The sequence below is a fragment of the Epinephelus lanceolatus genome, chromosome 19 (assembly GCF_041903045.1).
Source record: "Epinephelus lanceolatus isolate andai-2023 chromosome 19, ASM4190304v1, whole genome shotgun sequence".
Classification (NCBI taxonomy): Eukaryota; Metazoa; Chordata; class Actinopteri; order Perciformes; family Serranidae; genus Epinephelus; species Epinephelus lanceolatus.
Genome location: NC_135752.1, coordinates 33,936,864 through 33,959,557, shown reverse-complemented (window position 1 = coordinate 33,959,557; position 22,694 = coordinate 33,936,864). Strand labels below are relative to the sequence as shown.

The 22,694-nt window shown below is 43.0% G+C and overlaps 1 protein-coding gene across 1 annotated transcript in view; it reads left to right on the top strand.

Moving 5' to 3' along the window:
• The first annotated feature begins 15,068 nt into the window (after nt 1–15,068).
• Nucleotides 15,069–22,694, top strand: part of cntfr (ciliary neurotrophic factor receptor) — a 357,541-nt gene continuing 349,915 nt past the window's right edge. Inside the window, exon 1 of the mRNA XM_033647215.2 lies at nt 15,069–15,308. The gene's annotated coding sequence lies outside the window, so the exon portion shown is untranslated. The remainder of the gene's footprint in view (nt 15,309–22,694) is intronic.

Below are 22,694 nucleotides of genomic sequence, written 5' to 3'. Positions count from 1 at the left end.
CTTCTCTTTTATTTTGGCTTTGGAACTAGACCAATGATTATTTATAAATTCTAGTCTTAGTGTGCTTCTAAGAAAATTGCCTGAAGTGCGTGTGTTCTTAATGAGGCAGTGCAGTGAAAGGTAGCCTACTGCCCTTTCCTGTGGCTCCAGACTGCAGTACATGCAGAGAACAGGTAGAGAATAGATTGGATATTTCATTATAAATGATTTGCTTAATTATTTTGTCTCCTGTCAGAATTATACATATCTGTGTCAACTCATTTAGTCTGTGCTTTTCTTTTCTACTTCCTTAGAAATTAAAGTTGCCAGCGGTTACTGAACGGTACTGGTGGGTCTGAATTGTTCATGCATTTATTCATTTGCTTTATGCAATGTTTTATAGCACGCTAGAGAACAAGGATACTGTTTATTAAATCAAAACGACCTGTGATTATTGTTAATGACAAAAATTCTTCTTTTTTTTTACCACTTCTGTCCTTCGTAGAGACAACCCCACAAGGAGCACCTTGGATTACAGTCCTTCACTGTGTGCGCACAGTGTGGTAGGAATAATGATTCCAGTCGCCATAATCAATACCATGTTTACACAGACTTATCAGTGCAAGTCTGTAGTCGTATATTGTCCAGTGCGTCTCCCTATGAGGTGATGGGTTAATTAAGTGTAGAGTGTAGGGAGACTTCCCCTTTGTTGGGCTGAAAGAGCTTTGTATCCAGGTCAATTCTCGTGTTCAAGCTTTCAGTCCTACCTCACTCTGGGAATTGGTGGTGATTCTTGTGGCCTTTTCGAACAGTTGTAAGTTCATAAGTAGGAACCTGAGAGGTGCCAAACTTAGACAGAGAATTGATTCCTCTGAAAGTGAAGAGGTTGTTAAAACTGTGTAATACAGAGCCCTGAATTTCATTGTGCAGAAATGAAAAGCTCATTAATCGTAGAGCTAGTGTTATAATGTGTAACCATCAATTTTAATTTTGATAATGTTATACGTTTGCAAGGTGGGATTTCATTTTATGAACATCATTGTACCTTTTCTTTCATGGCAGTAGTAATTTTGTGAGATTATTTTTTTGTGAAAATCTCTGCTGTGATTTCCCTCCACTCCAACAATTACCCTTAATAAGCCTATTTTTAGGTAATAATTTCCATGTATTTTAACACGTATTCACAATGCTTTCATTAAGGTGATTATATTCAATGAGATACCAAGCCCGGGGCAGAGTTTGGCATCTGCTGAGAATTAAAACCTTGTAGAGAACGACGGAATCAGTTTTGCTCAAACATTCATTTTACTCTCTTATCTCCGGGAAGGATTAGTGCATGGCAGAGAATAAACTCATGACCTGTAATTCGCATTATTGAATTTCAAACTCAAGATTTCTTCACAATAGTCCCGGGGACTTTGTTCAGCACTCTCTGTGAATGTGAATTATCCATTTCATTTTAGTATAAACCCATTAGGCTGACATGTAGGGACTAAGGGCAAGATTAGCATTCAGCTGAAATTCAGCTTTCATGTACCGTCCACAGAAGGGGACGTGTACGCTTCATTGTAGCTAATATTGTTTAGAATTAGTTTGTTCTTATCACTGCGAGGCAGTGTGGCAGGGATTGCAACTTAAGAGACTTGGCACCACTGGAAGGTGACTGCCATTTTGAAAACTCTGTCAGCGGTGTTTATCAGGGGGGAGCAGGCCCTTTCTAATCCCTTGACCTGACCTGACAGTTTTCCTTTTATTACTTTTGAAGTGATTTGGTATGCAGATGTTGCCGTGACAGTGGTGATACCCTCATCTAAGGAAACAGAAAGAATTTAGCAAAATTGTATGAGTCATATTAAAATAAGATGTAGCAGGGATGACATTCAAGTCAAATAGACATGTCACTCTGGTCTGGAACTTTTAGCACATTTTAGATAAAGTGTTTTTCCTGCAAAAATGTTGCAATCATGGGTTTGAAGTGATAAAGTGACAGGGCAGAAATCTTAAAAAAAAGAGGGGGGATGACTAATGTGATGTTTTTATCATTATCATCATTATATGTAGGAACATTTGGGCACCAAGAGACCATTTAGATGTTGTAATATATTGAGGGTATGCTGCCACAGATTTTACAGATTCACTGCTAGCAGCAGTTTGCTGCTTGCAGCTTTTAGCAACTTTCCATTGATTGTTTTGCTGTTAGTCCATATTAGTGACTCCTAAAGTCTCTGCAAGTGCAACTTGGAGGCTCTCTGACCCCTAGCAGCCCCAAAAAAGGTCAGTGTAGCATCAAATTTATAATTTAAAACCAACTTGCAACAGTGAAATAGAAATATACATCATAATTTTCCACAGTTTGCTGCCCTTTGCATCTTTTAGCTAGCCTGGAAATCCAGACTCTAGAAAGATCTTGAGTCTGGCCCTCACCGATACACCCTTCCTACCCAAGAGGCGGCACTAACTGAGGCATATTAAATGCCGCCGCACGCAACTGGATAGCATGATGGCCAATCAGAGCAAAAAACAAGGTGAGGTATTCATTGCACTAAGCCCCATTGGTTTGCCGACCAGTGGGGCTAACTGATATATTATGCTTTTGCCGTATCCCGTCGGCAAACTGGCAAAAACGTCCTTCCTGGAAGCAAAGGCTTCTAGGGCAGTCTTCTGTTCCTCTCTCAAGGAAAAAGATAAGAGTAGTTGGCTTAGCGTTTCTTCCGAAGCTAAATTGAATGGATGCGGTCTGTCGGCAGCTGCCATCTTGGCTGTTTACTTTTCTACTCCTATGGCGCAGCGCTGTCTTCATCATGTTACGCCCACCCAGAGCCCGCCTCTGTCAGATAGACTGATCTGATTGGTTTGATAGGCTATTCAGCGGGCTCTGCTCGTTGGGGCCAGATCCCCATGCAGAGCAAATTCAAATTTGCTAGGGGATTTCCAGGTTAGCATTTAGCTTCTTCTCATGTATTTATGTTTTTGTACCAGTCTGTTAGTGACCAAATGGTTCCGTGAGAGTGATTTGGAGTCTATCTTAAGCTTCGAACTTACATATTCAAACAAGCATGCACAAGTTAAATAAAAAATATACAGTATGTGTTTGTTGTATCTCCAGTAAACTGTTTAAAAGTAATTGACATAGCCACCATGATGTCATCATTGGGTTGTGGACTCCTGGTTTTGATGTCTCAAGTTTGGCATTTTGGCCGTCGCCATCTTGGACTTTTGGAGCCAGAAGTCATGAGAAGTGACCATATTTAGACAAGAGGGTGGAGGTAACCCTAACACGAGCTGCCAGCTTTGTTGGTACGGTGTATCTACAGTTTGTCAACTGTAATGATGCTAATGCTAATTATTGCTAGTAATAAACATGCTTAAAACCATATAAAGAAAATGCAGTTACCGGAAAAAGGAACATCTGGCTCCTTTGAGGTTCTTTTAGTACAACCATATGCTAAACAACACTTTTTAAGGCAGCTGACCCCAATCGCCATCTTGGATTTTTGGAGCCAGAATCCATGAGATGTAACCATATTTCGACAAGAGGGTGGAGATAACCCTAACATGAGCTGCTAGCTTGGTTAGTATGGTATGTTTACAGTTCATGATTAATTGTAATAATGCTAATGCTAATTATCGCTAGCAACAAACATGCATGAAACCATTCAAATAAAATTTTTTACTGGTGAAACTGAACATCAGACTTCTTAGAGATTCTTTTAGCACAGCCAAATGCCAAACAAGACTTTTTTTGGCGACCACCCCCCTGTTGCCATCTTTGATTTTTGGAACCAGAAGTCATGAGAGGTGACCATGTTTAGAAAAGAGGCTGGAGATAACCCTACCATGAATTGCTAATTTGGTAAGCATGGTGTTTTTACAGTTTATGGTTAACGTAAAATGCTAATGCTAATTTTTGATAGCAACAAACAAGCATAAAACCATTTAAACAAAATAAAGTTCTCCAGAAATTTGAACATCTGACTCTGGGGTGTTCTGGTGCAGCCAAATGCTGAACAAGACTTTTTCAGGCAACCGGCCCATGTCGCCATCTTGGATTTTTGGAACTGGAGGTCATGAGAAGTGACCATATTTAGAAGAGAGGCTGGAGCTTAGTTAGCAGGTGCATGTACATTGTATGGCTAACTGTAATAATGCTAATGCTAATTTCTGATAGTAAGAAACAAGCATAAAACCATTTAAAGAAAATGTAGTTACCAGAAAAACTGAACATTTGACTCCTTAGAGGTTCTTTGGTACAGCCAATGCAAAACAAGACTTTTTAGTTGTCATGAATTGGAAAATAGCAATAGAGGCCAAAACCACTTCATGTACCAGGCTGTAAACTTGTTTATTTCAGGTGTAAAGTTGGACAATTTAACATGAGTGTCTTTGAGGAACCAGCCTCAAGTGGCAATTCAAGGCACTGCAATTTTGCCACTTGGTGTTTGCTTCATTTTTCAGCCCCAAAGGTTGCCACTCGATATCTCCCACAAAAGCCACATCCCAAGACAGACGTTTGCAGCCTTTATTTTTAGGTACACCTGGTACAATGTATCATGTCAAATACCACATCCCTTATCTGTCAAGCATAAAAGAGTGGGAAATAAGGATGACGCAACTCTAAAGTATTTATTTAGCAATCAGTGGAGAAGGTTACCAGAGGGTAACATTCCTCTCTGACTTTATTAGATATTATAAAGAATAGGAATGCCTGCCTCTGCCCTACTTTGTCCCAACTTGCCACATGTAAAACATACCACAAGGTTGAGCCTCATGATGAATGATGCAGTCATAAATATAACATCTTTTTTTGAACACTTAAATCTACTGAATCACTTCGGCTACTCGCAGTACTTAAATGGTTTTCCCAAGGCTTTCACAGGCCCAATTATGAAAGCAGTTGACTCCTTCAGGTTCTTGAGTACTACCATCACAAATACCCCTCAAAATGGAGGAGAATATCTACAGAATAATCAATAGTGCCTATCAGAGGACATTTTTCTTGCAGACACCAAGGACGATCGATACTTCACAGTAAATCATGGGTTATTTTCATAGATCAATGGTTAAAAAAAAAAAGAACAAAATCTCCCATCGGAGCTCTTGTCTCCTCCTCAACACTGTCTAAAAGTGGATGAAAAGACAGATCCATTAAAGCTCTGTTCCACAACTACCCTGGTTTGGGTATGTTGTGGGTTAGCAAAGAAGTATGACAGCAGACATGTTTTGGTTTCCTTTCTGTCATAAAGGCTCCACTTCTGCAGTCTATCAGGAGGTTTTACATAAGCCTCACTGACTGATGACTGGTGTGCTATCTAAAGACATCACAATCCTCATTTAATATGATATTTACACACGATGAACTCTCTTTGCATACATAATGTGAATAAATATTTGTGCATTTTGCGTGGACTCTAGAAAGGTAACGTAGAATCAGCTAGGGAGATTAAAACAGTCAATCTGATAAAAACCTCCTTTAACTCTCTCGGCCTCAGAGGAAGCATGATAATGAAATTTTAAATTGTTTCCACAACATAATACCACCACTTCCTGATTTCAGAGGGGATTCTTTGGCATCTACAAGTCTTGAACAGAAGGTGGACAGCTTTATTTAGCTGATCATTACTGGCATGAACAAACTTTGCAAGGTTTTCAGGGATTCTCTACACACACTTCTCAAAACTGCCATCGGCTTACATTTTCATGTGTGCAAAATAAAAACTGGGCCGCAGTTAAAGGGATAGTACACCCAACAATGAAAATTCAGCTATTATCTACTCACCCATATGCCAAGGGAGGCTCAGGTGAAGTTTTAGAGTCCTCACAACACTTGCCGAGATCCCAGGGGAGAAGAGGTAGCAACACAACTCCACCTAATGGAGGCTGACGGCGCCCCAGATTCAAACATCCAAAAACAGCAGCAGTGTGGAGATGTTTTGTGGTTTCAATTATGTGTTTTGTTTTTGCTACCTCCTCTCCCCTGGGATCTCTGCAAGTGATGTGAGGACTCTAAAACTTCACCTGAGCCTAGTGATGGCCAAATGAAGCCTCATGAAGCATTTTCTTTATTTTCTGAGTCCACTAGATGGCACTCTTGGTTTAAAGAGAGAGGCTCAAAGAATGGCAATTTAGTGTGTTTTAATCCTTTTATTGAACAAAAAGCGTCATCTAGTGGGCTCAGAAAATAAAGAAAATACTTCATGAGGCTTCATTCTGCCATCACTACCTGAGCCTCCCTCGGCATGAGAGTGAGTAGATAATGGCTGAATTTTCATTTTTGGGTGCACTATCCCTTTAACTTTCATTATAGTCCTGCCGTGTTTCCCCCTGACCCCACTAAGGGCCATTACACTGTAACGGTGACCAGCCGCATATCACGCCGACGTTAAAGGACAACTTTTTGCATCAGTGTCTAATGAAATCTCAAGTGCCGGATTTCGACGACTTCTGAGTCAGATTACTTGATATTTTTTGTACATAGGTTGGTTGTTAAGAATCAGCACTGTTTATGGCATCTAGAATATATAATGGTTTATCCTTGTGTACTATGTGTTGCTCTGTAGTGATAAACTATGCGTGCCTTTACAATTTTATTATATTTATTAATTTATCCAATATAATGATAAAATGTGTTATGCGTAAGTATAACACAGTGGTGGACATGGCTATTGGTTTATCTTTTAGAATGCTTTCACACCTGCCCTGTTGGGTTTGGTTCAATCGAATTCAAGTTGGTTTGCTTGCAGTTCATTTGGGCAGGTGTGAACACAGCAATCACACTCAGGTGTGCACCAAAACAACCAGACTGAGACCTTCTTGAAGAGGTGGTCTCAGTCTGGTTACAAACGAACTCTGGTGCGGTTCGTTTCTACCTGGATGTGAAGCAACTGCAGTCACATGACACATTGTTTGGGTTAAACATGAGCATGTTACAGTCCTGGAGGATTATTAATATGCACCTCCTCCTGTACTGCCTTAATATGCACATTCAGCACATCCAATGCATCAAAACATTGTTTTCTAGTTGGAGCCGCGCCTCGTTTTCAAACTGTATGGTTTGACTAAAATGAACAATGACAGCAATATAGTCCACGATGAGCAGCGCTAAAATCAACCTGCGTAGTTGTCCCTCCATTGTGACATTAGAAAGTGTCACATTTATCTTGCAAGTGTACTCTTCTTCAACGTTTGCTTTACTTCCTGGATTTTTCCCACATGGAAATTCTGACCAATCAAGAGCAGCTTTGTCACACAAGGCATTTGATCTGGTCCGCTTGTAAATGCTGCCATGACAACACAAACCAACTCTAGGCAATTATGCAACTTTGTAACAACTTTATTCTGTATTTAAATCCCCATTAGATGTTGCCTTGGTAACAACTACTATTTAAAAAAAAAAAAAAACGTAGACTACACAGTGATTTGATAAATTTTTAGATTAATTAGATTTTTTAAACCCAATTTGGGACTTCAAACTAGACATTTGGCAGTTCAAGAGATCAATGACTCCTCCATTGGGTCGTTCAGCCTAAAGTCAGGTCCTGATCCTGGCTGTAGGCAAGCGTATGGAGCTCAGCCTTGATGCTTTCACTTTCCACAATGAAATTTCAGTCTCAAGCTACTGTCTTTTCCTCCATGCAGTCCCTGGGTAGATGTAAAAGCGGGACATGTTATTTGCATTTTAAAAATATGTGCACACGAGAGAAGACCATGATATGCTGCTAAGGATGGTGTGATACTAAAACATTTGTTTTTGCTGGGTTTAAGGGAGGTCAAGGTCAACTACAGCACAGCAACCCCTGGAAATGTTACGGAGATGATACTGGCCTCGAGGACACTCAGTTTGGCAGATACTATGCTGACATACAGTAGGGATGTAAACAGCTGAAGAGCAAAATGTACTACGTAAAATGCATTACTTGTCTCAACTTTAACCAAATGATTTCTGACAGGGTTTTCACAAGAGGAAGGTAACGAACATTTAACCTGCTTTACCGTTCTAAAATGCGGCACATGGGTACCTGTCTGGTATTTAGAGACGGGTCCGTAGAGACTATCTGACCTACTTGTTCTAAATGGACCCTGACGGTGGCAACTTTTATTTGATGCCTTCTACCAGTTCTTGAATTGCTGTGCTGAGCAGCGGATACCTCCGAAATTGAGTGAAAGTGTTTGTCTGTCAGGTGGGACTTATGAAAATTTGTTGATGTTTACCTTAGAGAGCATTTCAAATCAGTCAATCCACTTTGGGTTGGCTGGGAGGCAGAGCTGTAGTTTCATGGCTGGGATCAAAGGAGCAAAACTCTCACCTTGGTGTGCTGCTGCACTGCTGTCACTCACTTCTATCTGACAGGATTCCGGGCTGCTCGCACAGCAACTGTAAATTGTAATTTACAAAACTGAAGCCTGGAGCTCAGCAAATCTTGTAAATTCTGCCTGTATGCTCATTTTTGTTTTCCCTGATGCATGTTCTGGATATAGCAGCGGCCATGATCAGAACTGTGACTGACTGATACATTTGCCAAATAAAGAAAGTCTAAGTTTAGCTTGTACTCAAGCTGGAGGAAGACTGTCTACAACTGTGGTACTCTGTTGAAGCTCCTTCACAGGTAGGGACCATGGCTTATTATTGCTGTTCCTTAAAGATATACTCTGCAAGATCGTTGGTTATTGTTTAAAACATGCTCACCAGCAACAGTGAAAGTAAAAGCCAATCCCAGATTCACTTTCCTTTGGCATTTCGCCTCACTATTTTTGCAGTTTTTTCGCCGGAGGCATGCTACTTCCTGTTTGGCACCTAGTTGCCAAAGCTCCGACGTCACCTTAGTGCTTTAGAGGTACATGCCAATAAGCATCCTGACCACGGAAAATAAGAGGAAAATACAACCAGAGGAGCAGAGCCTCTGCAGAAAAACATAGCACCACACACGTCTAATGGGCCCTAAGTGATAAGCTCAGTAATAATTTTTGAGGTTTGCACAGAAAGGTCGGGCCAGAACACAACTTCAGAGAGTACGATTTTGATATTATTGACATATTCATTTGACAGGAAGTTGTTAGTCTATGGCGTAAACCAAGACTTTGGTCAGCCCTGACAAAATGTGGCAAATTTTATATTCAGACAGTGCTGGATCTTCCTATAAGCAACAAAGGCGGGTGCCTCAGGGGCACCCAATGTGCTAGGTCCGGCACTGTATCCAAACAAAAATGGTAAGGCATTAAACAGTCTGTTGTGTTACAAAGTGCATGTGCTGTCTTTTAGGACGCATTCACACTGGCGCTATTTGGTCCGCTTTAAACGAACCCTGGTCTGCTTCCATGGATATTTCGGTTCTTTTGGAGTGGTGTGAATGCTCATTTGAATTCTGGTGCGCACCAAACAAGCGAACCCTGGTCCGATTGAAAACTGGGGGTCTCGGTTCATTTGCAAGTGAACCGTGGTGCGGTTCGCTTACAGTGGGAAATGCAAACGGTCTATCCAGTGAACCAAAGAGAGGATTGGTGAGGAGGTGCAGGCGCTTATTGATATAAAGTTGGTGTTGTTCCATTGTTTTTGTGGTGTCTGGCTGAAGGGGATGGATTTTTCGGTTTCCGTTTTCGGTCCAATCATTGGACCTCTTCCTCATGCTATTTTTCTTCCCGGTCAGTGGTCGTATCCGGCAATACCGCCCCCAAATGAGCAGCTGTTGTAACTGCTGTCCAGGCAGTTTGGTCCACTTTAAAAAGTGCAACGTGAAAGTGAACCGAACCAAATGAAGGTGTGTAATTTTTCGCCATTCCCCGCCCAATTGAACCGAGTCTCCTGGACTATCCTGGTGTGAGTGGTGGGGTCATTCCCTTTAATTCAGAAGGCTTTATTGTCATGGGAAACATGTTCACAAGTGTGAAACATGCAGAAAAAATGCAAATACATTACATTTTTTGTCAACTTGTGCTTGTTGTGGTTGAGCCAGTTTGCATTATTGTTATGCCAGTATACATTGTTTAGTTTTTGTGTGCTGTTTTTATTTGTTTGTGTTTCTCTTTCTTTGTGATGATGGAGTGATGCTGTTCCTTTGTGTATTGGATGTGATCTATCTATCTATCTATCTATCTATCTATCAGGGCCAACACAACACAACAAACTTTTTAAACATATATATTTTTTGTTTTAATTTTTATTATTTTATTATTATTTTCAACTCCCGTGACCGGAGGTATACGCCAGAAGTAGAGGTAAGCCGCAGCGGCGCGTCAATTAAGCGTTCACTCGTCTTCACTTCATGCATTGCTCTCATCCCCTGGTTTTCCTTTTCCTCATTCAACAACATTTAACGGGACACAGAGGAGCAACGTCTCACACCCAGGCACAGACTGTATCAGGCCATGACAATGCAGCTGACCTCCACCACAGACTGCAGGGATATCACACTCAGACCGCCAACATGGGTTATTTAAAAGGTGAGTAACTTCACATTTACAGTTTTAACTTGTTGCAGTACTGTGCGTTTGTTGTGCAATCGCGTTACACGAACTTTTAACGTTACATTGCGCACAGCTGACCCTGTCACCGCCTGTTGAATCGTGCGTCCTGGAAGAGGTCTGTGTCATGGCGCATGGCCTTCTTTTGCGCGTTGTATTTTCACAAATGTTGGTTCTGGTTTGTCTTCAGCAGCTTGCTGTCTGGTTATTGCTTGTTCATTTAAGTCTATCCACTGTATATCTATCTCTTCATGCTTGTCTCCAAACCTGCTTGTCAGCCTTGTTGTGACGCACACCCAGTCTGGTGTTATGGCACTGAAAACGCATCACCACCCTTCATGCCTCTTAATTCCAGTCTCCTCCTTGACCCTTAAAATGGCAAATATCTACAAAAGGCTGCACAGAAATATTTTCTTTTTCTCTTTTGTGTTATTTTTGGGCTGTAAAGCTCTTTTGTCAAAGACTGTCTGGGTGAAATTCAGGGTTGTATTTCTTTTGCACAATACAATGCTCTTCTTTTTAATCCAAGATTTGTGCTCCTGCTTTGTGCAGCAACAGACCAGACTAGAATGACTCAGGATTCATATGTGGTCTGGGTCATAATTAGTGGTATGATCATAAAACCCCAGTGCCTGTTATATGCATAGTGGTATAATGATAATAAAATGCAGATATAGAGGGACAGACTCCACTGATTATTGCAAAATATAAGTATTGAGCTAACATCATGTAACATATGACAAGAAAATACCAACAAATAAATAGAGGTGCTGCCATTAGTAGTAAGTGATTTGAGGGACACGGTACGTTCAGTTTAATACAAAAGTTAATGGCAAAGCAGGTTTATTAATCTGCAGTGTGAAGCACACTGTGCACTTCTGTTGGGATTCATTTGTAAATATGCATATGATAATAAAAAGCATAGTATGAGCCTATTCATGGAAAACAGGTCATTAAAGTTAAACACTACTTGTATCTTTACTCCAATGTAACAACAAAGTAGCATGTAACATGAGCAGTGAGATGATCAGACAGGGTGTAAACAAGCCAACAGTTCAGTCAGATTATTTAAACCATTTAATTCTAATAAAACACTTGGGTGGTATTAAGGTATTGCAGTACACCAGGGCGTGTAGAAATCCCCATGGTGTGATTTTCGATACCATAAAAAATGGAGATGCTCCTCTTTGTACCAAATTTATACAGAGATGCTGTATTGAGATGATGTATTGTAGTGCACGGCATGCGCCACCAGAGGTCAGTGTCTACTTGTGAAGCAGGCAGCTGAGCTGAGAAAAATGGCGACTGCAAGTGGTGGGGATAATGTTACAGGTCTAGATGATCCAGCCAGCACAGACAAACAAAGTTCTGGTTAAGAGGGTAAAGCAAAATATACTTCTGTGTCGAATGGCATTGACTCCGTGTAGATGCTTACCCTACGCCGTAGCCTGACATGTACCTCCCCAGAAATGTAACCGCACATGGCAGTGACACAGACCTTCATGTCATGGAAACAAAGGTTTTATTTGATTTTACTGTGACAGAGCCAGACAATTGTACATCACTGGATCTTTAGCCCTTTTTAGATAGGAATTGTGCAAATTTGCTGGAAAGCCCAATCAGTCTTTTTTCAGCATTGGCAGTATAAAGATAAAATCGGGGAGTGCAGCAAAATGCCGCCTACCTACATTTGTTTATACAGAATGTGCCTTTTTCGGGGCAATGGGGGGCGTGAGCAAGTAACAAAACCTGTAGCTCAGCGTGTGACGTAAACAGTGACGTGGGAGGGAAGCTGCGGCTAGTCCAACGTCGCTAGTCCGACTCTTGTAAGTCGGTCCGTTCTTCACCGTCCCCGTCATCTGACGGTTAATGGCCTCTTTGTTTGCGAGGGCAAGGAGGGTGCGCAATTCCTTGTCTCCCCAGTTGCTCATCTTTACAGTGTCTGTCAGGTTTGTATTTCCCTCTTGCTACTAGCTGCTCGCTAATTCCTGCTATCAGCTGTTTCCTGTTTATCCACCGCCAGTGGGTCGCACGTGCGGCGTCATCAACAGCTCCTCCCACAAGTCATCAACAGCCCCTCCTGTGGCGGAAGGCTGCCTCGTCTGTTTAAACTAAAAGGGTTCCGTCAATATGACTACCCTACGAGGCGGAAAATTGGGCACCTTGGATCAACTCGCCAATCCGCCTCTGTGTGTCTAAACGCTCGCAGCTGGCTGGCAAAATGGCCCAACATTCGCGGAAAATCTGGCAGTGTAAAAGGGGCGACTGATAGATATGTGACGTTATGGATATGTAACAGATCCATGAACTTGTATACCATTGGATCTTTCCTGATACATGTCCCTTTTGTCCAGTGACCTGTATTTATATCTGTGTACAATAGCTTCTATAACGTGTGTTATCACTCTTATCACGGCATAAGACAATAAAGATGAGAAAAAATAAGACAAGTAACTTTTATTCTACTGTCTTCTGACAGTTTTGTTTTCTCGTTTCTTTCGGTGGTAGGTCGTCTCCGCTGATACTTTGTTGTAATTTGCTCCGTACAATAAAGCGATCCATTGTCCCATTCACTGCTTTCTCCTTTCAAATGTCATCATCCCTCACACTGGCTGCCAATCAGGGCTTTTGATGTGTCACACACTTGTAATTCCCATGCACAAACGGTGACAAATAGGTGTCCCATGAAGGTTTTTTATTAGGAAATGGGTGCACACAACAAACTGATACAGTCAATTGAAAATTCACTCAAAACTTTTTGTATAGGCCCAGTTGAATGTTGCAAAAATAATGTGTGGTTATCACAAAATCCCATGACAGACCTGGATTGGCATCATGGCACACCATTTGAGAACACTGAGCCACAGTGTAGGCAGTGCTTAAAGCCAATCCACAACTATAACGCCTCCTTAACACATCAGACTTTTCTGTTTAGCCCACTCATGTCGCTATGCTGCGGCAACAAGTCTCATCGGTTCCTCCAGCAAGTATCTTATTACCTATCTTTTATATAATTCTGTGGCTGTAAGTATTTTACACAAATACTGTCATATTCTGTATACCTAAGTTGAATATCTTGAAGCTGTGGAGGAAATGGATACCGCCCAAGCCTAATACATGATTTTGTTTTGACCAGGAAAAACTGTGTGTAGGCACAAGTATGGGAAGTATGAAAATAAGTGTAGAAACTGACATTTTTGGTAATACCTTTACTGTTCACTTCCTGTTCCAAAAAGTTTGGCTAACCCTTGTGTTCGTCTAAAACCAGTTGATTGTCCGACTGCTCGTGCATCTTTCTGACTTCTTTTAAGTAATGCTGTTGCCATATTTTCAGATTTCAGACCTAATTCTGTCGGACATGTTTTTATTATGGTTGAAACTACCAAAATAAAACTATGTCCCTTTAAATGTGCCTATACCAGGTATACAAACCTGGTAGTGGAGTGGTTGAAAAAGGTTACAGGGGGGAAAAAGAGGTGCAGTTAACAATGCAGCTCACATCGCCAGTTCAGATTAAACCACTGAGTCAAATAGCTTTGTATGGGCTCTGGCACATGCACGCCTCAGGCCTGGATGTGTCGACATTAGGAGGTGCCGTGTTAAACCGGTGTTGCGATTGGTGCCTGTAATCACAGAAAAGACTGCCCTCTTGGGTATTATTGTGATGATGAATGACTTTCAGTAGCCATTCATTTCAGTTCAAGGTTCTCAAGAGCAGCAATGTGGGTGCTGAAAGCTCCTGAGCATTAAATGATAAATGTGTCAGGAGCTGATCAACTATCCATCGCACACGCGGTCTGAACACTCTACGGGCTGCATTTGTTAGAAAGAATAATGATGCATCGCTGGTGTTTTGTAGCCTTGGCGATCTGTCGACGTGTCTCCCGAGAATATTTTCTCAAGAGACAATCTATCATTTTTTCAATTCCCTCTGTCATGTTTGGTATTCGCTTTAAATATTTGAGAACACGCACGGCTTTTTCGTAAATGTTCCTTCGTAGCTATTCACTCGAAACACTTCATTGGCGGCGCTCTCCATTGTTGCACCTTTAGGTGTAATAGCTGTAATGCAATTGTATCAGCCTTGCAGCAGAAGGTCAGCTTTAAAAGGTTTTCATTACGGAAAAGGTCAGTGCTTCCAGGTGTGAAGCTTCGCCGCGGCGGAGACGGAAAAGTCAGAAACACTGAAAAAATATTTAATTGGATGAATTGTCTCTAATTGTGTTAGATTTATTTATTTATTTGTTGCTGGGTTGCTCTTTAAGTTTGGCAAAAGGCATCAACTTTGTGTCCGCGTACGGTGTTTGTGTGCGTACATGCGTAGTGTAAACTCCCATTGCTGCCATAGTCCCCCCTTATTTGTCAATGTGTGTGTGTGTGTGTGTGTGTGTGTGTGTGTGTGTGTGTGTGGGTGTACATATTATGTGTGTGGGCTGTTCCCTCCACTACCCTGAGCGGTGGCTAGGGGGTGCACTGTGGACACGGTGTGTGTACGGGCAAGAGAGAGAGACAGAGAGAGAGAGAGTGTGTGTGTGTGTGTGTGTGTGTGTGTCTCAGTAATGTATTCCTGCCTGTGGCTGGGCTGGTCACATGGGGAGAGCAGCCTGTTTAAAACAGCCTCAGCTCGCTCACTCAGAGCAGTGCGAGACACAGAGACAGACGCACACGTTCTCTCTTTCTCCCTCTATCTCTCTTCCACGCACGCACGCATACACACACACATGCTCATGCACGCAGGCGGCAACTTTCCTCTATCGGACTGACACAGCACACACGCCGGGATAGACACACTCTCCTTGCTACAGTGGAGAAGAGGATAAGGAGTGACAGATCAGGACACAAAAAAGAAATACAGAAAAAAGAGGAGGTTTCCAGTGAGTAAGACCATTTTTATATTTTTTCTTATTTTGATTTTTAGGGGGACTTTGCTCTTCTTCTTCTTCTTCTTCTTCTTCTTTTTCTTCGTGCTGTCTGTGTGATCGGGACCTGACAGGGACTGAGGGAGGGAAAGAGAGTTGGATGGATAAAAAAAAAGGAGGAAAGGTGACAGAAGAGAGCGGAGATGTGGTGCTAGTGCAACATCGGGATGCCTCTTCCATCTCCCTCTCCATCTCCATCAATCTGTCCCTCTGTCTGTGGGAGCTAATGCTGTTAATTAGCAGCGTGCGCTTGGAATGAGAGGAATGCCATTGCGCGGAGCTGGAGTGGGGCTTGCTTCGGACTCTTGTGCTTTCCTGTGTGTGTGTGTGTGTGTGTGTGTGTGTGTGTTCTCTCTTGTCTTTTTGTGTTTTGTATGCCGGCTGCATTGTGGTTGGTCAGCCCGCACTGATGTCGAGCAGATTCCCTGAGAGACGCACGCTGCTCCGGCTGTGATTAATAGAAACTCATTGATATGCAGATGGACGGGGGGCTAGAACACGGCACTCTGTTCCAGTGATATGAGTGATGGGTTGTGGGTAAAGGGGACAGTCTGGCCGCTTCTCCTCCTCCTTATCTCTCCTGTCCAACTGTCTCTTGTATCTGTCTGCGCCTCTCTGTCCTACTGACTCACTGTCTCTGGCTCTCTCATCCTCCCTTCACACTTCCCTCGCCGCTCGTTTTTTTTGTCGCCTGCCGCTGATCTCTCCCTCTACTCACTATCCTTCCCTGTCTCTTCGTTAACTTTTCTCCCCGTCCTCAGCCCCCTCTGCTTCTCCACATCTCCTGGGCTCTACACGCTCCTTTTTGCTCTCTATCTCATTTTCTCCCCCACGCTGGTGCACGCTGGTAGTAGATTCCTCAGTTGCATAGAAAGAGAGAGGATCGCGGAGTTGTGAGGAGGGAAGGAGGGGAGGGAGGGGGAGAAGAAAGGGAGAGGAATGAAGGAGAAAGTGGAAGGAGGGGAGGGTAAGGGGGGGGGGGGGGGGGCATTGAAAAGGCTGACACTGGCTTGGACAATTAGCCTGGGGAGTCCGTCCTGGGGTGCTATTCTGAGAGGGGCTTTGGCCCCTGGGCCCTGGGCGCTGGGTCACGGGATGCCTTGACCCCTCCAGTCGACAGCTAGGCATGGGAGCCATTATCACGGCCTGATTGATTAGCACTGAGCGGAAATCCCTTTTCTCTTCACTCCTTGGGAGAAAAAGACGGGCGCTTTTTGTCCTTTTGCTGCTGCTGGTTTAGTATCTGCCTGCCTGAATGTGGAAAGCTCCTTTTTTTACTGTTGTCAGTTACAGAGGTCTGGTCTCTATATCTTCTCTCTGCTTGTCTTTTTCTCTCTTACATTACCTCTCCTAGACAGCGTGTGTGTGTGTGTGTTGAAGTGGGTACTATATTTATTGAACTAACAAGACAGCCAAGTTGCCCTCTGAGAAAGATGCTGCAAAGATTTGTTGGGGGACCTCCCAATATTCAGACATCTGATCTGATTGTGTTTTTTATTTCACTTCTTTCGCTCTCATCACTCCCTGAGCTTGTATGAGTAATGCACCTGCAGAGATTGTTAGAGATGCATCTTAGAGGCTACCTGGAGGTTATGGATTAAAAAAAAAAAGAAGTGGAGGTGAAAGAGAGGAAACTAGGTGATAAAAAAGAGAGGGAAGGAAAATGTGATAAAAGACAAGAGTGGTGGGGGAACATATACCCCGGGACAGCTTGGGAAATTGAGCTCCTCTCTTCAGTCTGTGTGTTTCCCTTTTTATTGTGTCTCCATCTCCATCTCATTTTGCTGTTTTGATCTTCCTGGCCCCGCCTCTCGCTAACTCTCGCTACTTTTGCTCTCCCTCAGCACCCCCCCACCGCCTCCCCCTCCTTCTCCTCAGACTGGGAGTTTAGCGGGGTGTTTAGCCCAGCTCACGGCTGATCAAAGCAGTGTGTGTCAGACTGGGCTTAGCCCAGGCACTCCTAATGGAGCACCGTTTTCATGCCTAGTTGGTGGTGGAGCAGGAGGGAGAGATGGGAGGTTTTGGAGGGAGGTGGGCTGGGGGGAGAAGGGGAGTGGGGTGCAAATAGAAAGACTGACAGAAAGAGTTCAAGGGAGGGTGAGACAGCGAGCAGACAGACGGAGAAAGGGACGGCGAAGAACGGCACAAGCAAGCAGATGAGGGCAGAAATAGGCAAAAGGTGAATGTCGACGGGCAAAAAAGACAGTTGCTCGCTTGCTGTCAGAAAGCACACAGAGAAACAGACAGGGAGCAGAGAAACAGACTGTCCAGCCCTTTCCAAACGGAGGAACCTTGCACCAACAGGGCATCCAGTTTAGGCCAGCACAGGATAGCTCCCACACATGGTTTGGTTTTAGGCTGGAAGCAACACCAGACGGGAAGAGGCCAGCGTGTGCATGCATGTGTGCGTGTGAGAGATAACGAGAAAAAAACAGGAGACGTATGTGTGTGCGCGCCTGTGTGCATGGTAAGCATCTGTGTGCCCGTCTGTGTGAGCCTATATGCCAAGCACCAGACAGGCATGCATGTAAACTCTATATTGATTTTTAACAGACTATAAAAAGCCGTCTAGACTTCTTGGACAATGACCCTGAAACCCAAAGTTTTATATCTTCTTATTAAGACATTTTTGGGGAAGGAAAGAAATATAATTTCTCAGTGGAGTTGGGGAAAAAAGTATTTTAACCTTGAGAAATGAAATGAAGTCCTTAAATTGGAGAATGGTACTTGCGTCTTATTAAGGGGCCAGTGGTGACTGGGAAAAAGACGTTTTAAAGTGATTCTGGAGGAAGTGAGGGGTAGAAATTGATTGACAACTAATTTCAGGATTGATTAACTGTCACTTAAAGACTGCTAGAAAAGTATGTTTCAGTAGATACCACTGAACATCTCTCCTTCTCTCCCCTGTCATCCGTTTCTCCAATTTCTTCTTTTACTTTTTTTTCCATACCTTTAGTGATTTTTCTGTGTCCTCTCCTTCTCTTTATCCCCCATTACATCTTCTCCAATCCAATTACTTCTTCTTTTCTATCCCTCCCTTGTTCGCCCTCCTTCTCTATTACCGACTCCTCGCCCTTCCCACCCTTCATCCGTCTCTTTTACTCTCTCAGGTCCACTCTGTCTTACCTTCCCCACACTCCTTTTTATTTTGCCCTTGCCTCTCCTCTCCCATCCCCACCTTGCAACGCTGGTGTTTATGCTTCAGACAGAATAAAGGTAAGGTAAAACTAGGATAATATTTCCCCTAACATACTTACTGCCTGGGTAAACATCCTCGGACAGATGTCCGAGTGTGGGCCTGATCAGAGGAGGGCGGGGGGCGCTGCAAATCTCACTGCTGTAACGTACACAGAGGCTACAAATTGGAAGCCGGTGTGGAGGAGTGTTGGGGGGGGGTACAGAGGTAGAAAGACTCAGACTTTTTTCCTTGAAAATTAAGCAGTTTCTGGAGGGCAGAGGGAGGGCTGGGTTCTGTAGCTTTTTTTATTAGCAAAGAGAAATGTAGGGACTGGTCAGATAGTAAGGAAGCAGGCTTCTCACGTTGAGCTGGCACTGACCGTCAGCATCACTTGTTGAAATATGAACATCACTTTATTAATAATGGAAATGTTTGGCTGCTGTCTGGTTCATGTGCTCTCTGCAAGCGGGCGCAGGGATAAGGTTTTGGGAATAGCAATGCCATTATTGACACTGTTATGGACTCCTGATAAATTTTCTGTGTGAGGCCTACACAGGTTTTTTTCCAGCTTCAACACAACAGCTTTATGATCTCTAATAAAGTATGCTGCTCAGTTGGGAAGCAGTGGCACTTGTGCTTCAAATACATAGCATTCCTGGACATTACGCCCAATATGTTTCAGCATATTGCTGGTATTTTTCCACCCTTTACTTGACACAGTGCAAGCAGCATTGTTGTCATCTTTCCTCATGAAGTGAAGCCACGCTTTGGACCCTTTCTTTGTTTTCACCTTGACTCCTTCTTGTTGCGAGTTTACAGCAGCGTAGACTAGGGCTGCAACTAACGATTGTTTTCATTGACAACTAATCTGTCAATTATTTCTTCGATTAGTCGACTAATCATTTCATCTAAAAATGTGTTAAAATGTTGAAAAATGGCCGTCTGTCTCTCCCAAACCCCAAAATGATGTCATCTAATGTCTTGTTCCGTACTCACACCAAAGGGTTTTAGTTCACCGTCATGGGAGAGTGTGTAAAGCTGCCGATATCTGCACGTAAGAAACTGCAATCAGAGTATTTTGAGGTACCTTAATAGTACTTTTCTATGAAAAATGACTCCAACTGATTTGTCAACTACTAAAATAGTCACCGATTATTTTAATAGTCGATTAGTCATCGATTAGTCGACTAACTGTTGCAGCCCTAGCATAGACACATTAGTTTGACTTAATTGATTTGCAATGTGCAATTGTCAGAAAAACATGCCAGCGTTGATTGAAGGAATTGATAAGCCTGGAGGTAGAGTTGTTATGATACCAGTATTGGAAATGCCTCCGATACTACCTAAAATGGTGGTTGGGATATTGGCGAGTATGCTATTCTTAGCAATTTGATGGTGGCACCGGGTGGCATGGTGTTGCAGTGGTCAAGATGGTTCCAGGTTCGAGTCCACCGGCCAGCTGGGACCCTCCTGTATGGAGTTATCATGTTCTCCCAGTGTCAACATGGATTTTCTCTGCATTCTCCGGCTTCCTGCAGCAATCCAAAGACATGCAGGTTAATTGGTGAATTTTAATAAATTGTCCGTAGGTGTGAATGTGAGCATGAATGGTTGTCTGTCTCTGTGTCAGCCCTGTGATAGTCTGGTAACCTGTCCAGGGTGTGACCCGCCTCTCGCACAGTGAAAGCTGGGATAGGCTGCAGCACACCCATGACCCTAAACCAGGATAAGTGGTTAAGGAAAATGACTTGTTTGAAGGAACTGATGAGCTCAGAGGTAGAGTTGGAAATGCCTCCGATACTGCCTGAAATGGTGGTTGGGATACTGGCGAGTACACTAGTCTAAGCACTGCTTTGATACCATGAAATTTATTGAACTTAAAAGTAGTTTCACAGCAGGATGTATTCAGTTTTCCCAGAAATCAACTTGTCTTTGCCACTTTAAAACAGTAGCCTACACAGCAAGATGTCGGCAAGGAAAGTCCCACCAGTATAAAGTCAATGTGTACAGTATGCCAAGCTTCAGTTTCAAGGTTAGTATACAGCTGTTGATTTCTTTAGATGAAGTGGTATTGGATCAGAACTCTGTATCGTCACATACACAGGTCCAGGTACTGGAATTGGTATCGGGAAGGCAAAAATCGTATCCTAACAATCCTACTCTATCTACTCAGAGGGGTATGATTCTGATGGATTGGACAATTTGGAACCGGCTCTTAATTGAAACTGGTTCTTGATCCCCATCCCTAAGCAGGTCTCTGTACTTGACCAAGCACTGTTCACAAAAGAAGTATCATTCTTCAAGTGCAAGTGGACAGTTTGCTTTTGCAGTTCAGAAAGACCAACACAGTGCTGGTTCATCTCTGGTGGCACGGATTTAGATTTAGGCTCTACAAAACTAAGGTGTGCAAAAGTAGGCTGAGGCTGTGTTCACTGTGTCACACTCTGATAAACTTTCAAGGTATAGCAACCTTTATTTGACCTGCCACTAAAAACGACTGTCTTTACCCTTTTGATCGACAAAAGTTCAATACAAATCTCAACTGAGTTCGTGTTAAGATGATCGTTACTGAAAAGCTGAGCCTAATTAGAGTTAGTAAGGGAATCAAAAGGATTCAGATTTAATAAGCTGATCACCACATTTGGATTTGACAAAATGCTTTCGTACGCCAACCCTAGACGAGAAAGAGGAAAAGTGGCAGGGAGAGATGCTTGAGGAGTAAAACATGATTTCGGTTAAGCATATTTGTGGGTACATGCACGCATATAGACACATTACATGCCTCTGTGAAACAGATGCAGGCGAGATCTTTGTACGAAAAACCTCCAAACGGCAGCAGAAACATGAGAAAGCCAGCGCTCCTCTCTGGCACCGCGCAGCTCCCACGCTTTCTCCGTCTCCCCCCCCCTCTCTCTCTCTTTAGTTAGATATGCCACTTGCTGTGTGCTTTTATCTAAATGCACCTAAGGGTGTGAAAACATGACAAGATTTTGTTGAGATTTGGCCCCAATTAAGCCGCCTCACATGCATTTCAGAGATCCACATTTTACAACGGTTTCCTCTCTGCACCCTGAGCTGGAAGATCTGGCTCCGAGGGGGAACTCAGTGTGTAATTATTTCGGTAATCTGAAAGAACTCTTGTGCTTTCTTTGTACATTTTTAATACGGAGAGGACTTGCAGATATTAAAGCACTATCTAATGCCATAACTCATAACATACCCTCTTACTATGCATCAGGATCTTCAATTACGGACAGTCGTGTCTGTGATTGTGAGCTTCTCTGCTCCTGCGTTAGTAGACATTTCTCTTAACTTGAATATCTCCGCTCTTTTTTTTTTTGGTTCTATTTGTGTATTTGCCTGTTTCTCCGCTTGTGAGTCAGTCTCTGCCAGTCAGCCTTTTTGTCTGTCAACTTACGTGTGTTCCAGCGGGTCAGTGTGTGTGTCAATTTGTGTGTATATCTGCTCGCCTCTGCTGCGTTTTCATCCTTAGACAGCTCTCCGTTCAGCCCCTGTAGCGCTCTTGCAGCCCAGGCAATAGAAGAGTTTGACTCCTCTAACTTTCTGATCAAAGCAAATGAGGGATGAAAGGAGGGAAATGGATAAACCCTCTTATGAATATGCATCACTCCTTGCCCGCAAAAACTTAAACTAGCCCCCACTCCTCTACACACAAACACACACAAGCTGCCTCCTCCAGTAGGGGGCAAACCTCTTGAGTTGTAATACTGTATTTGCATGCAAGTGTACTTCCCCTACAGCTAATGGCCATCTGAAGGACATATAATCTGTCACTGTACTGATGGAGCAATGCTCTCTGACAGCAGCTGCACACTTTAATCTAAAGTATATATGCTATACACACGCACATACTTACTTTTGCATTCCGACACATAAAGTGCTTACATTCAGCATATAAGAATAATTTCTTTAGACACAAGTGCATCTTGGGGATACGCAGCGCAGAGTAATGTGCCTCCAGGCTACGGCACAATATAGCACAGTACGTATGCAGCACAGGAATACATGATGAAACTTGTGAGAGAATCATTAGCAGTATAGTGGGGAAGTAGACGTGTGATGTGTATCCATCCATCCATGTAAATGTCCATCATCCATCTGTCTATATTGTGACGCTGTTTACTGCTCAGTATTATAAACTA